Source organism: Ornithorhynchus anatinus, chromosome 1 (genome assembly GCF_004115215.2).
Source record: "Ornithorhynchus anatinus isolate Pmale09 chromosome 1, mOrnAna1.pri.v4, whole genome shotgun sequence".
NCBI lineage: Eukaryota > Metazoa > Chordata > Mammalia > Monotremata > Ornithorhynchidae > Ornithorhynchus > Ornithorhynchus anatinus.
The window spans coordinates 56,318,027-56,331,966 of record NC_041728.1 but is presented as its reverse complement, the minus strand read 5'-3'; the positions used below and the strand labels follow the sequence as shown (position 1 = coordinate 56,331,966).

The window sequence follows — 13,940 nt, the reverse complement described above, 5'->3', positions numbered from 1 at the left end:
GGGTTAAATAACTGGTGCCCTCCCCTTTAGACTGTGAGCTCCGTATGGGTCAGGGACTGCATCTGGTCTAAATGTATGGTACCTAGCCTGGTGCTTAGCTCAGTGTTTGGCACATGGCACTTAATGAATACTATAGGTATCGGTAATTGGAGTTCTCTTTGGGCCTTAGATGAGGACAACAGAAAGAGCAGGACCCATATAGAGAGGGACCTGGGAAAGGAATGCAGTGGCTCTGGAAGAAATTGGGGAGGTGGCTGGGGTCCCCACTGGAGAAGGATTCTAGGTTAGGGCATCCTAGGCATACTTCTGCAGAAGAGAGTGCATGACGGCATCATGTCATAATGCGTGTGTGGTCACGTGGGACTCCATCTCTGATATTTCAGAGTTGTCTGGGCCCACCCAACCCTGACCCCAGGTTAGGTGGGTTCCAGGACTCTCCCTATGGGTTAGGGGACGGGTGCGAAGATGTTATAGAAACAGAAGGGACAGGTTGCACACGTCAATCGACCATATAAGCAGTGTGACCAAGTGGTTAGAGAACAGGCCTGGAAGGCAGAAGGAGCGGGGTTCTAATCCCAGTTCTGCCACTTGTCTGCTGTGTGACCTTGGACAAGCCACTTCTCCGTGCCTCAGTTACCGCATCCGTGAAATGGGGATTAAGACTGGAGCTCCATGTGGAACATGGACTGTGTCCAACCTGATTAACTTTTATATCACAGTGCTTAGTATAGTGCCTGGCATGTAGTAAGTACTTAGCAAAGATTAAAACATTAATCAATCGACCATATTTATTGAGAGCTTACTTTATACTAAGAGCTTGGAAGAGTACATTTTAACAGAATTGTTCCCTGCCCACAATATAAACTAGACAGGGAGCTAGGCATTAATATAAATAAATTACAGATATGACTCGACAGCAAAAGACAAGACACAAGTGCTCTGGGGCAGAAGAAAGGGTGAATAAAGGGTGCAAAATCCATCCATGAGAGAAAATGTCAGACACAAGATGCGAGAATCCTAGCCATCCAATAGGAGTAGTTGTTCAAGGTACACTATCACAGTGGAGTTTGGGGGCCTTTTTTATTTTAACATTCCATTTGGAATGTTGTACAGTGTAATAATAGAAGAGACACATTCCCTGCTCACAAAGAGCTTCACACTACACTCACAATGTCAATCAGGAGAGTGGCTCTTTTTATTTGAGAGGATTTTAATTTTTCCCCTTTGAATCTAGGCAAAGTGACTACAAGCGGCTCAAATACATGTTGTTTCTGTGGTTCCAGGAGTTCATTCAATAGTATTTATTGAGCGCTTACTATGTGCAGAGCACTGTACTAAGCGCTTGGAATGTACAAATCGGTAACAGATAGAGACAGTCCCTGCCCTTTGACGAGCTTACAGTCTAATCCGGGGAGACGGACAGACAAGAACAATAGCAATAAATAGAATCTAGGGGATGAACATATTAAAAACAATAGCAAATAAATGAGAATGAATGAGAAGGAATGAGACAGAGCTTTCTTCTGTAGTCAGGGTATGTCCTGATGCTGATTGTCAGGTAGAGTGCAGACAAAAATGGGGGGAATTCTGTCACGATAAGTGATCCCGATAGCAGTCTCCTTAGGAGTCCTTTTTTTTTTTTATGGTAGTTGTTAAGCACCTACTATGTACCATGCACTGAACTAAGTGCTGGGGTTGACAATAAGCCAATCAGGTTGGACACAGTCCACGTCTCACATGGGGCTCACGGTATTAATTCCCATTTTACAGATGAGGTAATTGAGGCGCTGATAAGTGACTTGCCCAGGGTCACACAACAGACAAGTGGCAGAGCTGGTATTAGAACACAGGTCCTTCTGACTTCCAGACCCCTGTGCTCTTATCCACTGGGCCCCACGGCTTCTCATGACCTGCCATCATTTTGACTGGATCAATCAATCAATCAGTAATATTGAACACCTGCTGTGTACCCGGCACGGTACTAAGAATTTGAGAAAACCAAATCTCTTAGTGGCACTGGGGAAAGAGGTGGTTTTCCCAGTTACAAAAAATATCGACCATGGATAAAATAGTCTTATGCTTGTTAAATTTTGGGAGGTTGGTTACTTACATCTCTTCACTTATTTCCCTTGTTTCCTGATTAAAATTTCTGGCATCTTGGTATTTTACTTTCTTTAGGCCCTGATTCATTCAATCAAATTTATTTAGCGCTTACTGTGTGCAAAGCACTGTACTGATAAACGCTGTGAACCTATCTTTCTCTTATCTTTTCTAAAGCTGGACTGTAGTGGCGTATCCCGTTTGCAATCGCTGCCGGCAGGTTTTGGAAAACAGGGGGCTTGGGGCGAGGATAACATTTGGGTTTATATCTTGTCTCCTCTTAGATCCAGCGAGGTGGTCTGACCTGTCTCTCGGCACCACACAAGGTCTGACAGAGTTGGGGTCCCCGATTTTGGTAGAGGTGACTCGCCACGTAGGTGTGACAGAGTTCCCAACCTACACGGTCCCTGTCCCACACGGGGCTCAGAATCTTAAACTCATTTTACAGATGAGGTAACTGATGCCCAGAGAAGTGAAGTGACTCACCTAAGGTCACACAGCAGACAAGAGGCAGAGCTGGGATTAGAACCCGGGTCCTTCTGGCTCCTTGGCCCGGGCTCTTTCCACTAGGCCACACTGCTTCTCAGAGACAGTCTGACAGAATGAACATAGTGCTTGTAACAAACAAGTTGGGGTCAGTGGAAAAGCTCAATGCCTCCTTGTGAGCCCTGGAAAATGTTTCACTGAAAATCTGGGCTTGAATACTGACTTTCAGTCAGTTGGATTTCAGTCAGTGCAGGAGTGCAGAGAGATCTTGGGCCACATGGCCCGTTTTATACCCTCCAGATCTGGCCTAGCACTAGTTTGAGGATTCTTCTTGAGGATAATTTATAATCTAATTACCTGCTGACTGTTGATCTAGTCAGGGTCTTGGAGAAGGAAGAAGTGGATGATGATGATAACTAATACTACAGTTATTATTATTATTATTGTCATGTGCTTACCATGTGCCAAGCACTGTTCTTAGCATAAAAAGCAGTATGGGCTAGAGAAAAGAGCACAGGTCTGAGAGTAGGAGGACCTGGGTTCTAATCCCAGTCCTGCCACTTGTCTGCTATATGACCTTAGACCCAGACCTGCCACTTGTCTGCTCTACGATCTTAGACAAGTCACTTCTCTGTGCTTTCATTCATTCATTCATTCATTCATTCATTCATTCATTCATTCATTCATTCATTCATTCACTCACTCACTCATTCATTCATTCAATAGTATTTATTGAGCGCTTACTATGTGCAGAGCACTGTACTAAGCGCTTGGAATGAACAAGTCGGCAACAGATAGAGACAGTCCCTGCCGTTTGACGGGCTTACGGTCTAATCGGGGGAGACGGACAGACGAGAACGATGGCAATAAATAGAGTCGAGGGGAAGAACATCTCATAAAAACAATAGCAACTAAATAGAATCAAGGCGATGTACATTTCATTAACAAAGTGCTTGTTTCCCCAGAGCTTCAGTTTCCTCCATGCTTAACAAATGGCATTTAAAACATCCCAGCTCTACCACTTGCCTGCTGTGTGACCTTAAGTATGTCACTTAACTTCTCTGTGGCTCAGTTCCTCGTCTGTAATATGGGAATTAAATACCTGTTCTCCCTCCCTCTTCAACTGTGAGTTTCCTGTGAGACAGGGATTGAGTCCAACTTGATTCTCTTGTGTCTTCTCCAGCACTTAGTATGGACCTGGCACATAGTAAGCACTTTACAGGCACCACAGTTATTATTATGGGGTAGATACAATCAGGTTAGACCCAGTCCCTGAAGCGTGGCTCAGTGGAAAGAGCCTGGGCTTCGGAGTCAGAGGTCATGAGTTCGACTTCCGGCTCTGCCACTTGTCAGCTGTGTGACTGTGGGCAAGTCACTTAACTTCTCTGTGCCTCAGTTACCTCATCTGTAAAATGGGGATTAACTGTGAGCCTCACGTGGGACAATTTGAATACCCTGTATCTACCCCAGTGCTTAGTACAGTGCTCTGCACATAGTAAGCGCTTAACAAATACCAAAATTATTATTATTATTATTGAGTGGCTCACAGTCAAAGGGGGAGGGAGAACATGCATTGAATCCCCACCTTACAGAGGAGGAAACTGAGGCATAGAAAAGTTAAGTGACTTCTGTAGATTGTAAACTCATTATGGGGAAGGAATGTGTCTACTAATCCTGTTATATTTTACTAGCCCAAGTGCTTAGTTCGGTGCTCTGCACATAGGAAGCACTCAGTAAGTACCATCGATTGATTTGACCAAGGTCACACAGCAGACAAGTGGTGGAGCTAGGATTAGAACCCAAATCCCCTTACTCCCAGGCCCACGTTCTTTCCACTAGTCCATACAGATCACAGGGAACAGGGGAAATGTGCGACTTAATGAAATTGCTGTATTCAGCCTCAGTGCTGCATTAAATTTCAATCTAGCGGGGGTCCTGTCATTTCTCAGACCTTTCTTGAAGGGTAATTTCTTTCCCTCACAGGATGAACTTGATTTGCTTTTACTAGGATTTTCCTTTGAGGGACTTTCCGTGGCTCACATGAAACAAAACCATCCAATGGTTCAGGCTACTTCAATGCCTGTACACACTTTAGCTCTCAGGGTGTCTGAGAAGATACCCTGCTTGGACTTGGGGAAATATGCTAGCGAGTTAAATGATCATCAATGAAATTAACTGTCTACCGTGCGTATAGAGCACTGTGCATATTGGGAGGATATTGTCATTCCCTTGGGGAGTTCTTGCATGCCCATGGTTTCGACTGTCACCAGTATGCGGTTGACTCCCAAATCTCCCTGTCCCACAGCACATATGTATCTCTCTGTAATTTATTATTTATTCACTTATTTATTGATGTATATTATCTGACTCCCCCTCTAGACTGAGAGCTTTCTGTGGGCAGGGAATGCATCTGTTTGTTGTTGTACTCTTCTAAGCGCTTAGCACAATGGTTTGCACATAGTAAGTGCTCAATAAATATGAATGAATGAATCTTCCTTGCTGGCCCTGACTTCTCAGCTCCTCTGCAGTTTTCATTTCCTCTTGCCTCACATCTCCATAAAGATATTCATTTAATATGTCTTAAACTGGATTCTTTCTCTTCCCTCACAGATACTTTTCTTCTCTTAACCTCCCCATCACAGTTGAGAACACTACCATCCTCTCTGTTATTTTTAAAAAAATACTATTTGATAATCGCTTACTACGTGCCAGACACTGTACTAAGCAATGGGGGAAATCAATCAAACATATTTATTGAACATTTACACACTCATTCATTTATTCGTATTTATTGAGTGCTTACTGTGTGCAGAGCACTGTACTAAACATTTGGGAAAGTACAATACCACAACAATAATAATGATTATGGTATTTGTTAAGTACTTACTGTGTGCCAGGTACTGTTCTAAGCACTGAGGTGGATGCAAGCAAATTGGGTTGGGCACAATCCCTGTCCCATGTGGGATTCACAATCTCATTCCCCATTTTCCAGATGAGGGAACTGAGGCACAGAGAAGTGAAGTGACTTGCTCAAGGTCACCCAGCAGACAAATAGAGCCAGGCTTAGAACCCATGACCTACTGACTCCCAGGCCCGGACTGGATCTGCTACACCATGCTGGGAAAGCAAAATTCAACGGAGCTGGCAGGCATGTTCCCTGCCCACAGTGAGCTTACAGTTTAGAGGGGAGGCAGACATTAATGTAAATAAATTGCGGATAAGTACGTTAAGTGCTGTGGGACTGCAAGAGTGGTCAAAAAAGAGAGAGCAAATCCAAGCATAATGGTGATGCAGAAGGCAGTGGGAGAAAAATAAATGAGGGCTTAGTCAGGGAAGGCCTCTTGGAAGAGAGGCATCTTTGTTATCTGCTCTCCTGGAACAGTAAGCCATCCACCTTGATGGCTCAGTGGCTAATTTCAGAGGAGAACAAAAGCTTATTTAAAAAGGAACATATCAAATAAAGGGAAAACAAGGAAAGTTCAGAATCCACTTTTTTCTTGACCATGCAAGCAAGCAGGAACAACCTTATTTTTGATGCAGCGCCAGGCAGCCTGACAAGCGTTTTCCTTCATTTGAATATTCTAGTTATCCGCTAGACTGTAAGCTCGTTACGGGCAGGGAACATTTCCACTAAATCTGTTGTATTGTACTCTTCCAAGTGCTCAGTACAGTTCTCTGCAAATGGTAAGCACTCAATAAATACCATAAATGATTGATTGATTCAGCAGGGCCAGTCAGGGGAGTCTTGACTGTGGGTTTCTCATGGTTGCATCCAAGAGCCATTCTTGACCCCACCCAGGGAATGAATATTGTCTGGCTGCCATCCTGCCTGACTATATTGGTGACCGTCTTCCCTCGGCAGACTCTCTGATCGGAAATGATACCAAGCCAACTGCGGATTTGTGGCAAGATGATCGAGGTGGGCTCTGGGAAGGCACTGGTGTCACAGGGTGAAATTTACAAGTAACTTCAGGATTTAAATTGTTAGTTCAGGGGAAACCTCTCCAAAAATCTTCTTGCCCTCTGTAGGCTGAACGAGGACTTATCAGTCAAGCTCCAGAGGAACCTAATCAAGAAACTAGTTGTAGATCTGGTGGTTGGGAGAGAATAACCTACCTGCGATTCTGCCTGGCACAAAATGGGCATTTGTCTATAATTGTTCAATCTGATGGACACAAGCAGCCAAGCTTGATGATGTCAGCCTCGGAGGACCCTTTGGGCGAAATTACCTGGTTAAGCTGTCAGCACAGAGCAATGAGGCAGGCAATTGGCCATTTTCCACTTGGTTTTGCAGGCAGACACACGGTGGATGTGTCAGTGGAAAATATTGTTTGGCCTCGAGTCTCCGTGGGGACGGCCTACAGCTCGATTCCTAAAGAGCATTCACGACATCTAAGCCAGACAGATGAACCCCAGACCAGGACAGTCAATTTTTTTTAATGGTCTTTGCTAAACACTTACTATGTGCCAGGCACTATACTAAGCACTGCGGTAGATACGAGTTAATCAGGTTGGACATAGGTCTCAGGTTTTAATACCATTTTACAGATGAGGTAACTGAGGCACAGAGAAGTGAAGCAACTTGCCCAAATCACACAGCATTCGAGTGGCAGAGCTGGGATTAGAACCTAGGTCCTCTGATTCTCAAGTCTGTACTCTATCCCCTACGCCACACTGATCAGTGGTATTTATTGATCACAGAAAACACTGTACTAAGCACCCCCCCGTTTCCCCAAGTCCGGCTGACAGGCCCATCCCATCTCAACACTTGCCCTCCTCCCCCACCGACTTGTTGCAGTGTTTTCTAGCATCCCGCCCCTGGGGTTGTCTCCTATTGTAAGAACAAAGATCATTCTGCCGAACAAGACTCACTCATAGTCTGACATAGTTCCAATTTGATTTCCAATCACTCTTATTTAAAAATATCCTGAACTTGGCCCACTATAGACAGTTACTTCTTTTAGGGCACTGTTTATTATTTCCCATTTCTGAGGACCACCCCCAGTATATTATTATTATTTTTGTTAAACGCTTACTATGTCAGGCACTGTTCTAAGTGCTGGAATAGATATAAATTAATCAGAATGGACACAGTTCCTGTCCCACATGGGCCTCACAGTCTAAGAAGGAGGAAGAACAGGCATGGAATCCCCATTTTAGTTGGGCCCTCATGATACACCAGGAAGAGCAACAGTGGCTGTCAAATAGTTGTGCTTATCACCAGGATCGAATACTTAATGAACACTTTCTGAATGAAAAGTTTTTTTCTCGTCAGTCAGTCAGTCATGTTTATTGAGCACTTATTGTGTGCAGAGCTCTTGGCAGAGTACAATATAGAGATAAAAAGACATATTGCCTACTCGCGGTGAGCTAAGGCACTGGAGTTCTGAATCATCCTTCCGCTCGATGGAGCTCATTGTCTAAGTAAGGAGGCAAAATGCAAGAAAATGGAACTTTTTTGTCTGGCAATAATAATTAACCTTTAAGAATCTTAATGGGAAGAAAGAAATTACGTCCTGTCTTTCTCCTTCCCAGCCACGGGCTTCTGGACCATTTTTCCTAATACATAGCAGTGAATCAGTAGATAGACATTTTACCCCTGGACTGGATGAAAAGCAGATAGAGCTGGTATGCAAATGAAGAAACCGTGGTTGGGGGGAAGACCTGACTCCCTTTTCAGACAATTCATTATGGGATTTGAGTCAGAACACAGATTTGAGCCAAGTCAAGGGGAAGGCTCGTCATTTTCCTTGTCTGGTTATGGGAGGTTTCAGAAAGCGCTACCGACAAGATTAGCAGGTTTAGACTGCGTAAGATGCTGCTGAACTGTGAGCTGAACGCTAACTTATCTCGGAGGTGGTGAACAATTAGGGAAGTTTCAAACTAGTGTTACTTAAACCTTTCAGCATAGTGGCAGTGTCCCTATTCATTCCATGATTCATTTTGGACCACTCAGGTCCATTTTTCTCATTTCCTGTTGTGCAGCACAGGCTATTTTTACTACGCTGAAAAGAGCTTTGAATTGAGCCCGCCTTCACGGTGAGTTGTTTTTTTTATCGAAAAGTGCGGAGTTCCTGGCCAAAACTCTGCTCCTTCAATTTATCCTTTAAATAACCAATAATTCACAAATGTTCAAGTGGACTGCAGTGCATTTTGTAGGTGAGGAAACTTAATGATGCTCTGGTTCTATTCAAGATCATTCCACACAAGAGAAAGCCCGGCTATTTTGGCGAGGTATTGACTTTTTTGCCCCCACAAGGAGCAGATCTCCCAATTTTCGATCTTGTTCTGAGAATCAGAGGGAGCGGTGCTTTCTAGGACAAAAAACCTTGGGTTATCCTCTAGTTGGGCACTGATTGTGACAACAAGGAAAAGTCATTTCACCGCTCTGTGATTCAGTTTCCTCTGAAGTCAAATGAGTGGGAACACTTGCTCCTCATTTACTTAAGCAGACAAATAAAATCACAAAGGTGGCCCCGCTATATTTTTTGGAGAGCAGCTCATTTGGCAGCTGCAAAATAGCCCAGTAAGCCTTACTGCATAAAACTCACCTCACAGATGAAAGCAAAGCAGAAGAGAAGCAGTGTTGCCTAGTGGATAGAGCATAGGCCTGGGAGTCAGAAGGCCCTGGGTTCTAATCTTAGCTCCTCCACTTGTTTCTGTGTGACCTTGGACAAGTCACTTAACTTCTCCATGCCTCAGTTACCTCATCTGTAAAATGGGGATTAGGGCCATGAGACCCATGGAAACACAGACTGTGTCCAACCTGATTAGCTTGTTATCTACCCCAGTGTTTCGTACGGTGTCCGGCACACAGTAAGCACTTAATAAATACCATAAAAAAAGAGAATTAGCCTGACTAGACTTGTTCAAGTTCTGCTTCTTGCCAAAATTTTTCCCTATTTCCCCCTTTAGATGGCAAATTTCTTGACAGCAGGGACAGTGGGCTTTAACTGTACTCTCCCAAGAGCTTAGTGTAGTCCTTTAACATCGATTTGTTGATTGACGGTATAATGAGGAATTGCATTTCTTGAAATGCAATCAGGCATTTTCACTTCCAAGTCCATTGCAAGAAGGGTGTTCATTTATTCATGATAGAATTGGAACTCCCGCTCCTGGACTTTTCTTTAAACGGTATTTGTAAAGTGCTTACTATGTGTCGAGCGCTGTTCTAAACACTGGGGGTAGATACAAGTTAATGAGATTGTAAGGAGTCCCTGTCCCACACGGGGTTCACAGTCAAGTAGGAGAGAGAACAGGCACTTACTCCCCATTTTATAGAAGAGAAAACTGAAGTACAGAAGAGTTAAGTGACTTGCCCAAGGTCACGTAACGGGCAACTGGCAGAGCCAGGATTAGAACCCAGGTCTCTTTCCATTAAGCCATGCTGCTTCTTTGGAATTCCTTCCCTGCCCCAAATCCGCAGAACCGCAGTTCTGTCCACCTGAAAACCCACTTCCTCCAGAAGGTACTCATCACCGTCATCATCACCAACATCAGTCATGTTTAATAATAATAATAATAATAATAATCTTTCATCTCGCAGGCTTTCGGTTTAATAATGTTGGTATTTGTTAAGCGCTTACTATGTGCCGAGCACTGTTCTAAGTGCTGGGGTAGACATAGGGGAATCAGGTTGTCCCATGTGGAGCTCACAGTCTTAATCCACAATTTACAGATGAGGGAACTGAGGCCCAGAGAAGTTAAGTGACTTGCCCACAGTCACACAGCCGACAAGTGGCAGAGCTGGGATTCGAACTCATGAGCCCTGACTCCAAAGCCCATGCTCTTTCCACTGAGCCACGCTGCTTCTTAAGTATCTCCCGGGTAAAACCTCCTGTACTAAGCTATTGGGTGGGTACAGTAATGAAAAAGACTCAGTCTCCAAACTCCAGAAGTTTACAAAATGATAAAGAGGCAGTCCTCTAGACTGGGAGTTCACTGTGTGCAGGGAATGAGTCTGTTTATTAATAATAATAATAATATTGGTATTTGTTAAGCGCTTACTATGTGCAGAGCACTGTTCTAAGTGCTGGGGTAGACACAGGGGAATCAGGTTGTCCCACGTGGGGCTCACAGTCTTAATCCCCATTTTACAGATGAGGTAACTGAGGCACAGAGAAGTGACTTGCCCACAGTCACACAGCTGACAAGTGGCAGAGCTGGCATTCAAACCCATGACCTCTGACTCTAAAGCCTGTGCTCTTTCCACTGAGCCACGCTGCTTGTACTGTCCCAAATGCTTAGTACAGCGCTGTGCACAGAGTAAGTGCTCAATAAATGTCCCTGATAGATTAATGAATACATCAATGATTTTATAAAATAAAATATCTCAGTCAGAAGATCAATCGTATTTATTTAGTATTTACTGTGTGCAGAGCACTGTACTAAACTCTTGGGAAAGTACAATATATACCTAAGTGCTAGGGAATTTTTTTTGTGGTTTTGGGAAGCAGAGTAGTCTAGTGGAAAGAGTACAGGCCTGGAATTTGTACTTGAGATTAATTCCACCCTCAGTTCCACAGCCCTTATGTATATACCAATAATTCATTTTATTGTGTGTCTGCCCCTTTAGACTGTAAGCTTGTGTGGGCAGGGAACGTGTCTACCAACTCTCTTGTATCGTTCTCTTCTAAGCATTTAGCACAGTGCTCCACACACAGTAAGCACGGGCTTTGGAGTCAGAGGTCATGAGTTTGAATCCCAGCTCTGCCACTTGTCAGCTGTGTGACTGTGGGCAAGTCACTTCACTTCTCTGTGCCTCAGTTCCCTCATCTGTAAAATGGGGATGAAGACTGTGAGCCCCACGTGGGACATCCTGATTCCCCTGTGTCTACCCCAGCGCTTAGAACAGTGCTCGGCACATAGTAAGCGCTTAACAAATACCAACATTATTATTATTATTATTATTATTATTAAGCACTCAATTATTACCACATTGATCTACTGATTAATTGGGAATCAGTTAACCTCTGCCACTTGCCTGCTGGGTGACCTTGGGCAAGTCACTTAACTTACCTGGGCCTCTACTTCCTCATCTGAAAAATGGGGACTAAGTACCTAGTCTCCCTTTCCTTTCGATGGTATTTGGTATTTGTTAAGTGCTTACTATGTGCAGAGCACTGTTCTAAGCGCTGGGGGGAGATACAGGGTAATCATGTTGTCCCACGTGAGGCTCACAGTCTTAATCCCCATTTTACAGATGAGGTAATTGAGGCCCAGGTAAGTTAAGTAACTTGCCCGCAGTCACACAGCTGACAAGTGGCAGAGCTGGGATTCGAACCCATGACCTCTGACTCTCAAGCCCGTGCTCTTTCCCCTGAGCCATGCCACTTCTCATCAAGATGGTGAACCTCTTGTAGTAGAGCAAGTGTGTCTGACCTGATTATCTTGCATCTATTCCGGTGGTTAATACAGTGCTTAGCGATTATTGTTATATGCATAAGTTCTTAGGGTTCTCCAACTAATCTTCACTTCCTCTGGTCTTGTCATCCCAACAGCAATTATTTATAAATTGATTTTATATACATATTTTATATATATTTTCCCAGAACATGCATTTTCACTATTCACTTTGGTTAGAATGTGAGATCAGAATGAGAATCTGTTGGGATAGAACATGAAGGCAGCAGAAGAAGTAGTTACGGGTGAATTGTAAGAGGAAGGAGGGAGAACAGGGACTTACACAGGGTAGGGGATGAGTACTAAAAGATGAGTTTTCCTTAATGTGAAGTTTCTTCAAGTTACAAGAGAACTGACTGAACGTACGTCACCGAATGAATCATTCACTCGTGTTTTCCATACTCTTGCTATCGGTTTTTATCAATACTTATTCTCCTACACCCATTGTTTATATATAATTTGTCAGCCTGTTTCTCCCGCGAGTTTGCAAATTCCTCAAAGGGAGGAAAACATGTCTTCAATTGTATTTTTGAGTGCTGGCTCTGGACAGGGCATTGTCACTAATCTCTTGGGAGAAAGTAACAGAATTAATAAGCGTGATCCCCGACCTCAAGACGCTTGCAATCTAGGGGGGGAGTCAGACACTAAAGTAAAATTTAGTTATAGAGGAAGTTATAGAGCGTGAAGATATGAACCTAAGTGCTTTGGGTGTTGTGAGGACTTAGGAGATGCAGCTTGGCCTAATGGTAAGAGCACGCACAGACTTGGAAGTCAGAGGACCTGGGTTCTTAACCTGGCTCCTCCACTTGTCTGCTGTGTGACCTTGGGCAAATCACTTAATTTCTCTGTGCCTCTCTTACTTCATCTGTAAAATGGAGATTAAGATAAGGAGCCTTATATGGGACATGGACTGTGTCCAGCCTATCTTGTATCTAGTACAGCGCTTAGTACCGTGCTTGGCACATAGTAAGTGCTTAACAAATGCTATTTAAAAAAAGTTCTTAGGAAGCAATGAAGGGGTACAGTGGTAACTGGGGAGGGGATGGATATAAAGCCGGGAGGGATATAAAGCAGGGAGATTAGAATTTAATTGGAAAAGGGTCCCTGTAGAAAATGCAATTTCAGGAGGTCTTTGATGATGGGGAGAGCTGCTGTCTGTTGACTGGGAAGGGGGAGGAAGTCAGGAAGGAGGGAGGATGTGAACAATAAGTTGGGCGGAATACTACTCTGCCCTCAAAACCCAGTTCTGAATGAACAAATTTTAAAATCATCATCCTAATCTATTGCCTATTTAGTCCCCAAATCTCCCTCCAAATCATTTTATAGATGTTACCATGGACTTTAGGTAAGAGGCGTTGCCTTTTAGTCACTCGCGATCCGAAAGTCTATACATTTAATTATATGAAACTCTTCGTTGTTAAAAAGATCCATTCTCAAGAGCTTTGGACCCAGGGACCTTATTAACCCCAGAGGACCATGTCCCGCGGAGACTAGTGGGTCAGACTTGGCAGGGTGAGTCACTTGCCCCAGTGAATCATATCTGAGCAATATTGCCCCAGCTTCCTATAGTCAGGTCCAGTCAGACAAGTACTGTTTTCAGTTGAACAATAACTAGGTCTCTTCACTTTCAGTGGATACTTGACTCCTTTTATTTGGATTTGAGGCAATTTCCTTAGCAGCGTGACCTAATGGAATGAGCTCAGGGGAAGGAGTCAGGAGTTCCTGGTCTGCTACTGGCCGGCCGTCTGACCTTGGGCAAACGTCATAATCCCTCTGGGCCTCACTTTCCTCCTTGGTAGGATGGAGATGAGCTAGACTGTGAGCCTTATTTAGAAGGGGGTAATGTGTCTGACCTGATGACTGTGTATTTATTCCCAAAGCTCTTAAATGCTACAGTTAGTAGGAAAAAATGTATTTTTTCCAAAGGAAATTTAAGAGGCTTACTATAAATT

The 13,940-nt window shown here is 43.8% G+C and overlaps 2 protein-coding genes across 2 annotated transcripts in view; both read right to left on the bottom strand.

Moving 5' to 3' along the window:
• The window catches only part of BDKRB1 (bradykinin receptor B1), a 60,863-nt gene that overhangs the window by 23,379 nt on the left and 23,544 nt on the right, over positions 1-13,940 (bottom strand). The window lies entirely within an intron of this gene.
• The window catches only part of BDKRB2 (bradykinin receptor B2), a 40,054-nt gene that overhangs the window by 2,610 nt on the left and 23,504 nt on the right, over positions 1-13,940 (bottom strand). The window lies entirely within an intron of this gene.